The 10,434-nt window shown below is 47.3% G+C and overlaps 1 long non-coding RNA gene across 1 annotated transcript in view; it reads right to left on the bottom strand.

Moving 5' to 3' along the window:
* Nucleotides 1-371: 371 nt before the first annotated feature.
* The window catches only part of LOC129784876 (uncharacterized), a 33,909-nt gene continuing 23,846 nt past the window's right edge, over nucleotides 372-10,434 (bottom strand). The window contains exon 2 of the long non-coding RNA XR_008748068.1: nucleotides 372-8,584. This is a non-coding gene — a long non-coding RNA (uncharacterized LOC129784876). The remainder of the gene's footprint in view (nucleotides 8,585-10,434) is intronic.

The raw sequence follows: 10,434 nt of genomic DNA, 5'->3' as shown, positions 1-10,434 counted from the left end.
CTCGGATCTGAAATGTCTGGAGTTCCATTTCCGTACAACTCTGCCCCTAACACCTTCAGTGTGTTGCAGCAGAAGTCCACAAAAGGAGAGCTAAATGCTTGACTGTGTGTATGCTGTCAGTACCATGGAATGCTGCAGTATTTTTTTTATAGCAGCCCTTTAGCTTCGTTACTGCTTTGCAGCCCTTGCTTAAAACAGAGCATGCCGAAGGACAGTTGACACTTGGAAAGCCAGCAATTGTTAAGAGAAATAACATTGACTCCTACAACTTGTATGTGGTATGGAACAATAAAATCTGAGATGTTGGGGAGCCATGGGGTGGTGGCAACCAGGAAGGCTCAACAACATCACATCTGCTAAAACCTGAACTCTTCTTTTAACAGAGCACGTTAAGTACCACTTTGAGGGTTCTTTTTTTAAAACTGCCTTAACCTTACTGAGGTAATAGTGGACCCTGTTGTCTTAAAACTCTGCAGCCTTTATTCTTCAGAGTAGTTGTGTAAGAATGTCCTGCTCAGAAACAGAGCATTTCATGGCTGCTCAATGCAGGCTCTTTCCAAGGTCCTCCTCAGCTTTATTATTTGTTATGGAAGGACCCCAACACAGCTTTATAAAAAAATGTTTGGTAGTCTGAAAACTAAACTAGCAGAGACGCTGATGCTCCTGTTAAGACTACCCAAATTATTTAATTAGCTTCCCATGAATGTGGTGCCGGTGTGGTATGTTGATACAGGATGTGCTTTGTGGTGCTCACGAGAAAAAAAATCCACATTGCAGACATACTCGGGTTTTCCTTTAGCAGGCTTTTGCATAAAGAGTTGCAGCCATTTAAGAGAAGGGGGAGAAGGGTGTATCCAGCATTTGCAGCTCTTAAAATTTCGATTGTGGTATTTGCTGTGCTGCTTACAACTCCAATTTCTAAAGGGAAACTCAGCAACTGAAATAAGCCAATACCTGCCGTGCTGGCAGCTTCCTGACAAGGCGCAATAAAACTGTGTTAGGTGGTGGTGCTTCTTGTTACCTACTTGTGTGGGCAGGGGCGTCCGTTTTCCATGTAAAAGTGAAGATTCCAATGAAGAAAATAACTTTCTAGTATATGGTGACTAGCCTAAAAACATGACAGAAATCCTTCTTAAAAGGTCAACAAAGTGAAGACAAAAGGAGTGGGATGTGGGTACCTAAACATTGGCTTTTAGGGTCGCCTGGAGTGCCCTACAGAGCTGAGCTCAGCTTCCAGGTTGAGCAAGTCCCATGAAATGCTATGGCGTATCTGCCAGCTCAAGAGGGCTGTCTCTGGTATTTTAAGATATCTGAAATGTTTTACCACTGTGAACTAGTCTGACCGAAATGGCTCCCGAGCCCCTTAGCTAATTTCTACCACATTTAATAGGGAGATGCTCAAAGAGACTAAGTGCCCACGAGTTTCATGGAAATAATAACCTGAGCGAAGAGCCAGCGCCGAACCTGCGTGCTGGGGGAGAGAGGCAGCGGGGCTCAGGCCCGAGCAGGTCTCTTCCCAGGGTGGGCAGCTGGCCAGCCAGCACTCACGGGAGTCACAGCTGGCCAGCCAGCACTCACGGGAGTCACAGCTGGCCACCCTGCCTCCGCACAGGGCTGGCAGGGGGTTGGGAGGGCTTTCGGGGTACGCAGCCTGGGGAAGGCTGGAGGAGGGAGAGAAGTCTGTAGGGAATGAGGCTGTGTCAGTTTTGCTGCTTCCAAAGCAGCATATTAGGGAGTGCAGTTAAGCATTCAAAATGATTAGCGAGGCTGGGTAGTAAATTCCTTTCATCATTTTGGCTGTCATCCTAAAATATGTGCTCTAGATTTACCACAGATTTGCTTGGTTTGGGGCAGGGAATTTCATTAAGTAACTCCCGCATCATGTGATACACAAGGTTGCATTAAATGGTCCGGTGATCATTTCTGTTCTTCTGTTTCAATGATCCTTCGCTGAAAAACAAGGCTAGCGGCGTGAGGAAGAAAAACTAAGCATTGGTGTTCAGGAAGTACAAAGAGCCCAATCTATTTAACTGCTGGGGCATTTTTTTTTTTTTAATTGAATAACAATTCCCAGGATTTATTGATCTTTACATTAGTTAGAGCATCCTACAAGGACAGAAACCGTGATGGGGAGAGTGTGAGTAATGAGCTAGCAGCTTAGTGAATCATTTCCCCTAAAGCTTTTTATTTGTAGAGAGACAGATGGTGGGAGCTGTGAAGAGGGAGAGGGAGGAGAAAAGCTGGTTTTTGCAAACAACAAAAGTAGAGATAGAGGACGGTGAAAAAAACGAAATAATCAGCAGGTAAGGGAGAAGAGCCTGAGAATACACCAGCTGTTTCACAGCTAACACATTAATGTTAAAATGGATAAGGGTTAAGGGAAAATATAGGAAAGAAATTACAGAAAACAAGAGTTCTGCATTCGAGAGGGGAAAAATTTACCAAGAACAGCCCTAAAAATATATTTGTAGATGAACTCTTGAGTCAGTTATTAACTTTGCGTGTAAATAATGCGCAAGTAGCTGGAAGTATTCAGGTCTCCCTCCCGCAGGCTGGCAATGCTGCCCGGCTGGAGCTGCCGAGCTGCAGGTGCCCACAGAGGCAAAAAGCATCACCTGAACAGCGACAGTAGCACCGGGGGGTTCTCTCACAGCACCTCTACGTTTGCAAGGGGTGCACGCGAGAGGAAGGAAACGCACTGTCCGTAATGTGGAAAATAGAAGCAAAGCAGGAGAGTTACGTACTTAACACTGGGATGAGTGCAGCACTAAGACAGAGACGGAGATCACTGAGAAACAGGGCCTGCTGAAACTCAGGTGACATTAATGCATATAAAGATTTTTTTATGCAAGTCACCTGTGTGACAAAAGTATGGTTGTAAAGTTTTTATCCCACAGTTAAGCTAGATCGGCCTCTCCAGCAAAGGAAGCGTACGGCGGTTCTAGTACAAAGTTAATCCAATAAAGCCTTGCACACAAGACATGAAATGCTGCCCTAAGAGCTCATTTTCTCCTGGTAGGCTTTTAACTGCCATCATTTGGTGCCATTTAAGAAAATAAAGAAGCAGACATCCCTGCAGCCTCTCTGGGACCAGCAGCAAGGCAGATAACGAAGCTGGCTCATTATAGCAGCCTCACCAAAGGGTGCCTTGCTCAGAGCATGCCTTTCCCTTGTCTCCAACCATCGACCAGTGTGCAGATACCAGAGCCCCGTGCATCTCAGTAACAGCATCAGTTCGGGCAGCAAACTTGGGCAGTGTGGTCAGGGCAGCTCCACAATGAGATGTACTGATGGAGAAAAAGGAGCAAGTGCCACCATTTATTGCACTTCTGGTTTGTCACATTGAAGGCACTGGTAAAGCTGAGTGAGATCCCTGGTCTTAAAAGGGAAGGGTTAAGGGGGAGAAAGGCGAGCTATGTGGCCTCACAGTGCAAAAGGTCTACTGTGGTAACAAAGTAAAACACGTCTTGGGAGACTTTCCTCACCCTCAGCGTGCAAGAACAGGCACACGTTATCTTCCAGAGCAAACATCTCTCTTGTTACGCTTTGGCTTTAATTTAACACGTTCCTCCACCTGCGGGACTCTGCTGCTGTTCAGTGTCTGTTCGGGAAACGGATCCTCCCTGGAAGGTCACGGCTTCGGCAGGTCACTGCCCCTCCACCATCCTTTATCACAATGTTGCTGCAGGAAAGCACTGCCATAATACCGGGTTCGCAGTACCAACGGGCTGGTACTGCTCCTTCTTCTCGGTCCCCAACATCGGCCTTCTGAAGTTCCAAGGCTGCCATACGGCACATCAGTATTGTTAGGAATCTCCACGGCGTCACTTCTGCTTGAGCTGCACCAGCCGCACGGGCCCCTGCAGCCAGCACAAACCGCGCTGGCACACGAGCATCTCACAAAAACTGCTTGCAAATCCCTCCCCGAGATGCCAGGCCTTCCGACACGCACCTCTCGCACCTTGTCCAATGCTGTTTTAATGAGTGGAGGAGGAAGGATATCTGCATTTGTGTGATACCTGTATTAAAGCAGTTAATGCTAGCAGCGAGAGGCGTCCTCTGGCCTGCAGGAGAAGCACAGCAGGAGCAAGCCGAGGTGTCCATTGCGCACCCGCTCCGAGCCATGGCCGCAGACGGGTGCTGGCTGCTGCTGCCCGCACAGGCAAAGCCAAACCAAGCCCCGAGACACCCACCTGCAGCAGAGGAGCAGCCTCCCCAATGCTGGCTCCAAATCGAGCCAGGAATAAGCTGGGAGAGCTCAGCCCCACTCCAGCCTTCACAGGCTCGCAGCCCTGCCTCAGCCTGATCACAGAGCTGTGCACAGACCACCGGCTGTGTGTCCCTGTCTGTGGCCAAGATCACTTGTAAACAAAAAAACATCTAAAGCGAAGTTTCCCAGCCTGACCAGATCTGCCAGCTAGGCTACATTTCAAGGGCTCGCTGGTGTAGATGGGACAGACAAATACAAATGCACGTATCCTCCATCGTGCCTCTGGGCACTGCATGCCGTTGTGCCGATCCCTGCTAACTGGAAAAAATGCCACCAAAAGCAAAGGCAGGGTGTTTTGTTTTTTTAACATTTGTTCTTCAATGAAAGGTATCAGGGACTTCTGCAGTTTCCGGAGCAGGAGACAGCAAGCACCTTCTTGCCCACCTAACCCTCAGGTCAAGGGAGCTTCGCAGCAACCTCTGCGGCCACCAAGCCCGTGGGGCTAATGGACGGATCCAGGGAATCTCAGGTGAAACACAGATGCACCCAGTGGGTATAAATCCCTGCAGGACTGGCTGTTGTGGAAGGGGGAAAGGGGTGGCCCAAATCCTGCCAGGGAGCAGGTGACCTTCCAGCACCTAGTTTGCAGGTTGGGCAGAACAAGTCCTCTCTGTTGTATTGTACCAGTCTTCTAAGGGAGGGGGAAATGCGTGCTGTGGGAAAGCCCCAGAGAACCACAAAAATGTGGGTTTTCTAGGGCTGCAAAAAAAGATACTGTAATGGCAGACACTGGACAAAATGCAATGATTACAATAGTTAACAATTAAAATTTATTTTAAAAAATCATGACCAGCACCACCTGCAGTGAGGTCGTTCGGACTCAATTTCGTTCTTTGAATTTTCTACTTTTTTCTAAAGAAAGTGTATTCTGGAAATTCTGGCTTGGAGGCTTTCTTCAAAGCTGCCTTCCTTTACTTGGGCTGACAGCCCTTACAACATGTCTGTTCTGTTTTTCATCAGCTACCTCCAGCGAAAATCTGCAAAATGTGATGCTTTATGACTGGCACGTTCAGCGCTGCATTGCTCTCATGTGCCAGCCTTGAGATTTCCAGCAAGCAGCAGGTGCTGCAGTCCACTGTTACAAAGCCTGCAGTCTTCAAAGGAAGCAATTCAGCGAGAAACACTTCTAAACAGGTAATGCTGCTGAGGGCCGAGCTGAACCGCCCAGGAACAGCAAATGCATTAAAGAGTCTTTAATCCCTAGGCTGGGGGAGAGAATTGAGCCTGGCTTGGCACTGACCAAACCCAGTCAGGTCAGTATCTGGTAGCATCGCTTCAGTTCTCAATGGGCGTTGTGTGCATCTCACACATGTGAAAGCATGCAGTCAGATGCACACAACACCCATCACAGCCCTCCTCCCAGATCTTCCCTCCAAGCAGGTCGTGCAGAGACCCTGAGATGCAGCCTCAGCATCGATATGGGCACTAGTGGCTCCTGAATGCCAAACTGGCAGACGCAGTGGACAACTGCCCATTACTCTTTACAGCAGACTAAAGACAGCCCTACCAACAATGATTCCAGATGCTTGGTACTGGCTCTCCCCATGTACAGGGCAGTGGGTCAGGCACTGAAAAGTCACTTGGAAAACGAGTTTTATTCTCCACTTTACTACTGCATTGCTGCAGACTGCAGAAAGTTATCAACTCACTCTGCTCCAGTCTCCTTACCTAAGAAGCTGAGATGATAGCAGACTGGTCACTTAGGTAAAGTTACTGGAGACTTACTGATTAAATACTACGTGCATACAAACCGTATTTATTTTTATGGGTCCATTCTCCTCCCAGCTTTACAAGAGAGACACTTTTCTTGAAGCACTGGCTGTATAGAAGCTGAAACAGCAGAAAGCCAGCATTAAGGCTGTCCCAAAAGAGAGATGAAAGGGGGCTCTTTAAATAGACACAACAGAAACCGAAAAAGCAGACAGCACAGCACACTAAAGAACTGAGAAAGAGGAAGGGAGCTACACTGTAAAAAAACTGAATGAAGTACCAAAAGTAACCAGCTTGCAGATTCATCTTTTTTTGCTTCATGCTTTATTTTAAAAAGAGGTAAAATAATTTAGCATTTACTACTTTAAAATGAAGAGGGAAAAGACAGCAAAACAGTATTTTCATCCAGGCTTTTGTGTCCTGTTTTATTAGCTGCACACCAACCTACTACAGCAGCACAGCCCCTCCTGAGGACGCAGGCATACCGATGCCAACTTGGTGTATCGGTGTATCAGCAGTCAAGAGACCGACACCTGCATCAAGGCAAGTCAGCCAGGTACAGAAGTACATGGGAAACAAAGAGGTTTCTTCTAACACAACGAATGAAAATTGCATATTTCAAATCCTCACATCTGTTGATTGACGCAGTCCAGACTCCTTGCTCACTCCAGGCCGGAGTTAATTACTCCCAGGAGTAATTAACATCTTTTAAAGCTCTGGGCTGGATGGACTTCAGCACTGGAAAGCCAGGTTTCAGCCTTCTCTCAAAGCGGTCCCTGGACAACAGAGCGAATTTTGTGACCTGCTTCACTGGAGCTACACTAGGGAAAAAGCATCATCCCCATCAAACCAGCCTGGTGGGGTTTTTTTCCTGTTGCCCATATTTTTCAGTCTTGCACACTTCCCTGGTTTCAATGTCTTACAGAGCAGCTTGTCTCAAACTGCCCAATGCTCCTTGTCCCAATGGCAGTTGCCAGTACAAAAAAGGTTCATCTGGAGACCCACATCAGACTCATCCTGTGTGTCCCTACACAAAATCAGCATTTGGTCTGACGTAACCCTGTTCTGCCTTCCCGTGAGGTTGGAAGGTGAAAGAAGAGGTATAGCTAAGTAGCGCTACTGTATGGAAACAGGGTGGTGCTTGGGAAAATTACCCAAGACATTTCTACATTAAGGTTGGTCCAAGCCTACATCCGTGGTGGTACCCAAACTGGTCTTTAGCAGACAGCGTGAAGCCAAGCTTTTAGGAGACACTGTCTGTGAAATAGCAACAGTGAGAAAATCCAGTGAGTGCAGAAAATCTGGTGTCATGTCGCTTGTGACAGAGCTCGGTAAAATGAACGCCTTCAAGGAGGCAGAGGAGCCCTTGACTCACCTGCTCCCTACAACCAGAACATTTCCTAGGTACATCACAAGGAAATGCATTTCATCCTACCAGACATACAGTGCGCAAACACAGGCTGCAGACAGGACGTCTCTGAGCTCCTGGCTTGTCAGACAAGTCTCGGTATCTCAGACCCTAGCGCACGCTGGGATTTAGCAGGCTTTCAAGGCATTTTGCATCAGCCCAGATATCAGCTTTGCTGCTGTTATGCAGTATATGTGCTATTACCCAGCTAAAAGCACGGTTTCGGTTCTGCTTTCTCTTTTTTCTCACATGCTTCCATTAGCTAACCACTAATCAAAAGAAGCAAATAATTTCTCATGTGTCATCTGTATTTTACAACATTAGAGCCAGCTACATAGATAGCTGCTCTGTGCCTAATGCTGGAAACCAGAAGGCTGTTGTTATGAAGAGCTTACAGTCTGACTCTATCTGGGATTTGAGTGGCTAACTAAAATCCTTTGCAAATTATCTGTCGCTTCTTTGTAAGCCCTGCTTCCTTTCTCTCCATCTGAATTTGGACTGGGGATAATGAACTTCCTGTATCATAGACCAGGATACAAGGAAGCTCATTGTACACTCACCAAGGAAGAGTGTATCAGTAAGCAGCTTATAAGGCAGCTCTGAAGGGTCTTGTTAGAATGACTTATTCTCCGAGTTTCAGTGGTTTGATTAAGTGGATCATGTGATAAACACTTATAATGAACTTCTTCAGATGCTGCCAGGGGAAACCCAGCAGATAAAACGCTGAATCCCACGGCACTGCTTTCTGCATAACAAACTGATTACAAAGATGGAAAAATCATGCAATTCACTGGCTTCTTCTCCTACTACAGCACAACAGTGTTATACAATTTTCTCTCTGCTGCCCCAAATTAAAATATCCCTGCTACTAAATCCAGTTCAAACTAGTGCAATTTTCCTCCTACAACTCACCAGGCAGATTACAGCTAAATGTAACCACTTGCAAGCAAGTCTAGTCATGCCTCTGAGTGATATCTTTCTTATTAAAGAAAACAAAATAATAAAACCCCAAACGCCCTCATCAAACAAAACCTGAGCATAAACTTACAAGTAACATACGGTAGTTTGATTTGTTTAAAAAATGTAAATCTGAGCCAACCTGAATCACCACAGTGTGAACCTCATTTCAATGGCAAGTGAGAGAGGTCAAACAGCAGGTCACGCCCAAGAGCATCCCTTGCGGTTTTGGCCAACACCTGTAGGACCAACGACCGGAGTAAGGTATCAGCATCTGCTACGCTCCCTCCTCACCCAGTCAGCAGCTCATTGTTTCTCCTCAGCAGCACAGCCTCTCTTCTTTATCCCACTTCCCCAGGCTGTCTCCACACAACAAGCCACAGTGCTTCTGCAAAAGGCATCCTGGTTTAGGCATGAAGCATGGGATGTGCGTACTTGTTCCTGCCCTGTCCGTCAGCATAAATTATGGCGCTATTTTTCCAAGGCCAGTGCTGTATCTCTGACTCAAGCGTCAGCTGCAGCATGTGTGCTGGATGGAGTGCCTTTAAGGAAGTCTTTTTCAGGTCCTGGGACTGAGATGAAGGAAAGACCCCAACAGCCTCTGCTCCTTGACTAGTAATGCCCACGTGCTCCTGCTACTATGGGCAACAGCTGGCTACACCAGGACACACATGTTGCTCTGGTCCAATACCCAATCAAAATATCTGTAGAGGCTCTGCCACACAGAAGAGGGTTAGGAGCTCTGCTGGCACTTTGCAGTGCCAGGGCAGAGGCAGCAACCATTTCAGCTGGGCTCGGTACTGCTGTCAGCGAGCGTGCCGGCATATGCAAGTGCTGGGTTCCAAGTGAGGTAACCGGTTTTACCTGGGACCCTTAATTCAGCAAAGGGGTGTCGACAACATGAATGATGCCCCTCCTTTAAGCTACTTACTGACGGGGTTTCCCCCAGTCCAGATCACAGACTTGACAAAGTGGTAGATGGCAGAAGCTGCAAAGCCAGCCACTGGCAATGCCTGTCCTCAGGCTACCTCGCTCCCTATCATCCCACTGAGTAATCCGCTCTTTTGGGTGAATCACCTGAAAGGGAATTGCTTTGGGAGCTCAGCTGTTAGGAGAAACAAGAAGGTAAAGGGTGGTAAATGGCATGTCACCTCAGCAGTCTGTCCTGCACATCACCAGTAGGTCTGACATCTGTCAGTGGCGTGCAGTGGAACCGAACTGGCAGTGCAAATTCTTCCACCACACTTACAGCCCTTGCATTTCCCTCCTGCTTGGCAGCCAGCACATGCAAAGCAAGAGCACCCAGCCTGGCACAGACAAAGTGCAATCACTTGTGAATCTTCATTAGAAAGCCTGTACGGCTGCAGGGCTGCTTTTGCACAGCACTTTGGAGAACGATCTTGGTTATGGCTGGCATCTTACTGTGCTTCCTACTCTCTCTGATTCTTACGCACACGAGCAGCCCCACATCACCTGCCACCTCACCGACTGCCAGCCCATTAAACCACCAGACATGCACAGATACGCAGACAACCTTGCAAGTGAGATCCTGTGCTTACAGTTTGCACAGACACTAGAGCTGGCCCAGAGGCAAGCCTAGGAGCATTCTTGAAGTGCACAACCAACGTACTAACATGCTACACGGGATGACAGACTCATCACACCCAGTACAGCTGTTACAAAGAGACCTAGGGATGAAACATTTGCCAGATGAAAAACACATCCATGAATATCAAACTGGCTTGTCAAACGAATCAGAGCATCAGAGAGGTGAGGGGGATGCCTTGCTCCCTTGATCCATCAGAATACTCATCCATCAGTTCTGCTTTGAGGCATGGCCCAGCAGTTATGGCACCTCACACAAGTCCTAGGGGATGGTAAAAACTGTGTTTTTTTCAAGTGGCCAACTCGCAAATACCACTACAGTGTAAAATGTACATCATCAAGCTTTGTATATCAGCTCTCCTGTGCATCATAACTAGCCATTACGTTTCCCCAGGTCATGTTATTTTTCAGTTAATGGGACTGTAGAGGTATGATCGAAGGCATAATATAATACCAATCAGCTCTCATCAGTTGTGATGGCATG

The sequence above is a fragment of the Falco peregrinus genome, chromosome 7 (genome assembly GCF_023634155.1).
Source record: "Falco peregrinus isolate bFalPer1 chromosome 7, bFalPer1.pri, whole genome shotgun sequence".
Classification (NCBI taxonomy): domain Eukaryota; kingdom Metazoa; phylum Chordata; class Aves; order Falconiformes; family Falconidae; genus Falco; species Falco peregrinus.
The sequence above is the reverse complement of the archived record's forward strand: the minus strand, read 5'-3'. Positions and strand labels throughout refer to the sequence as shown.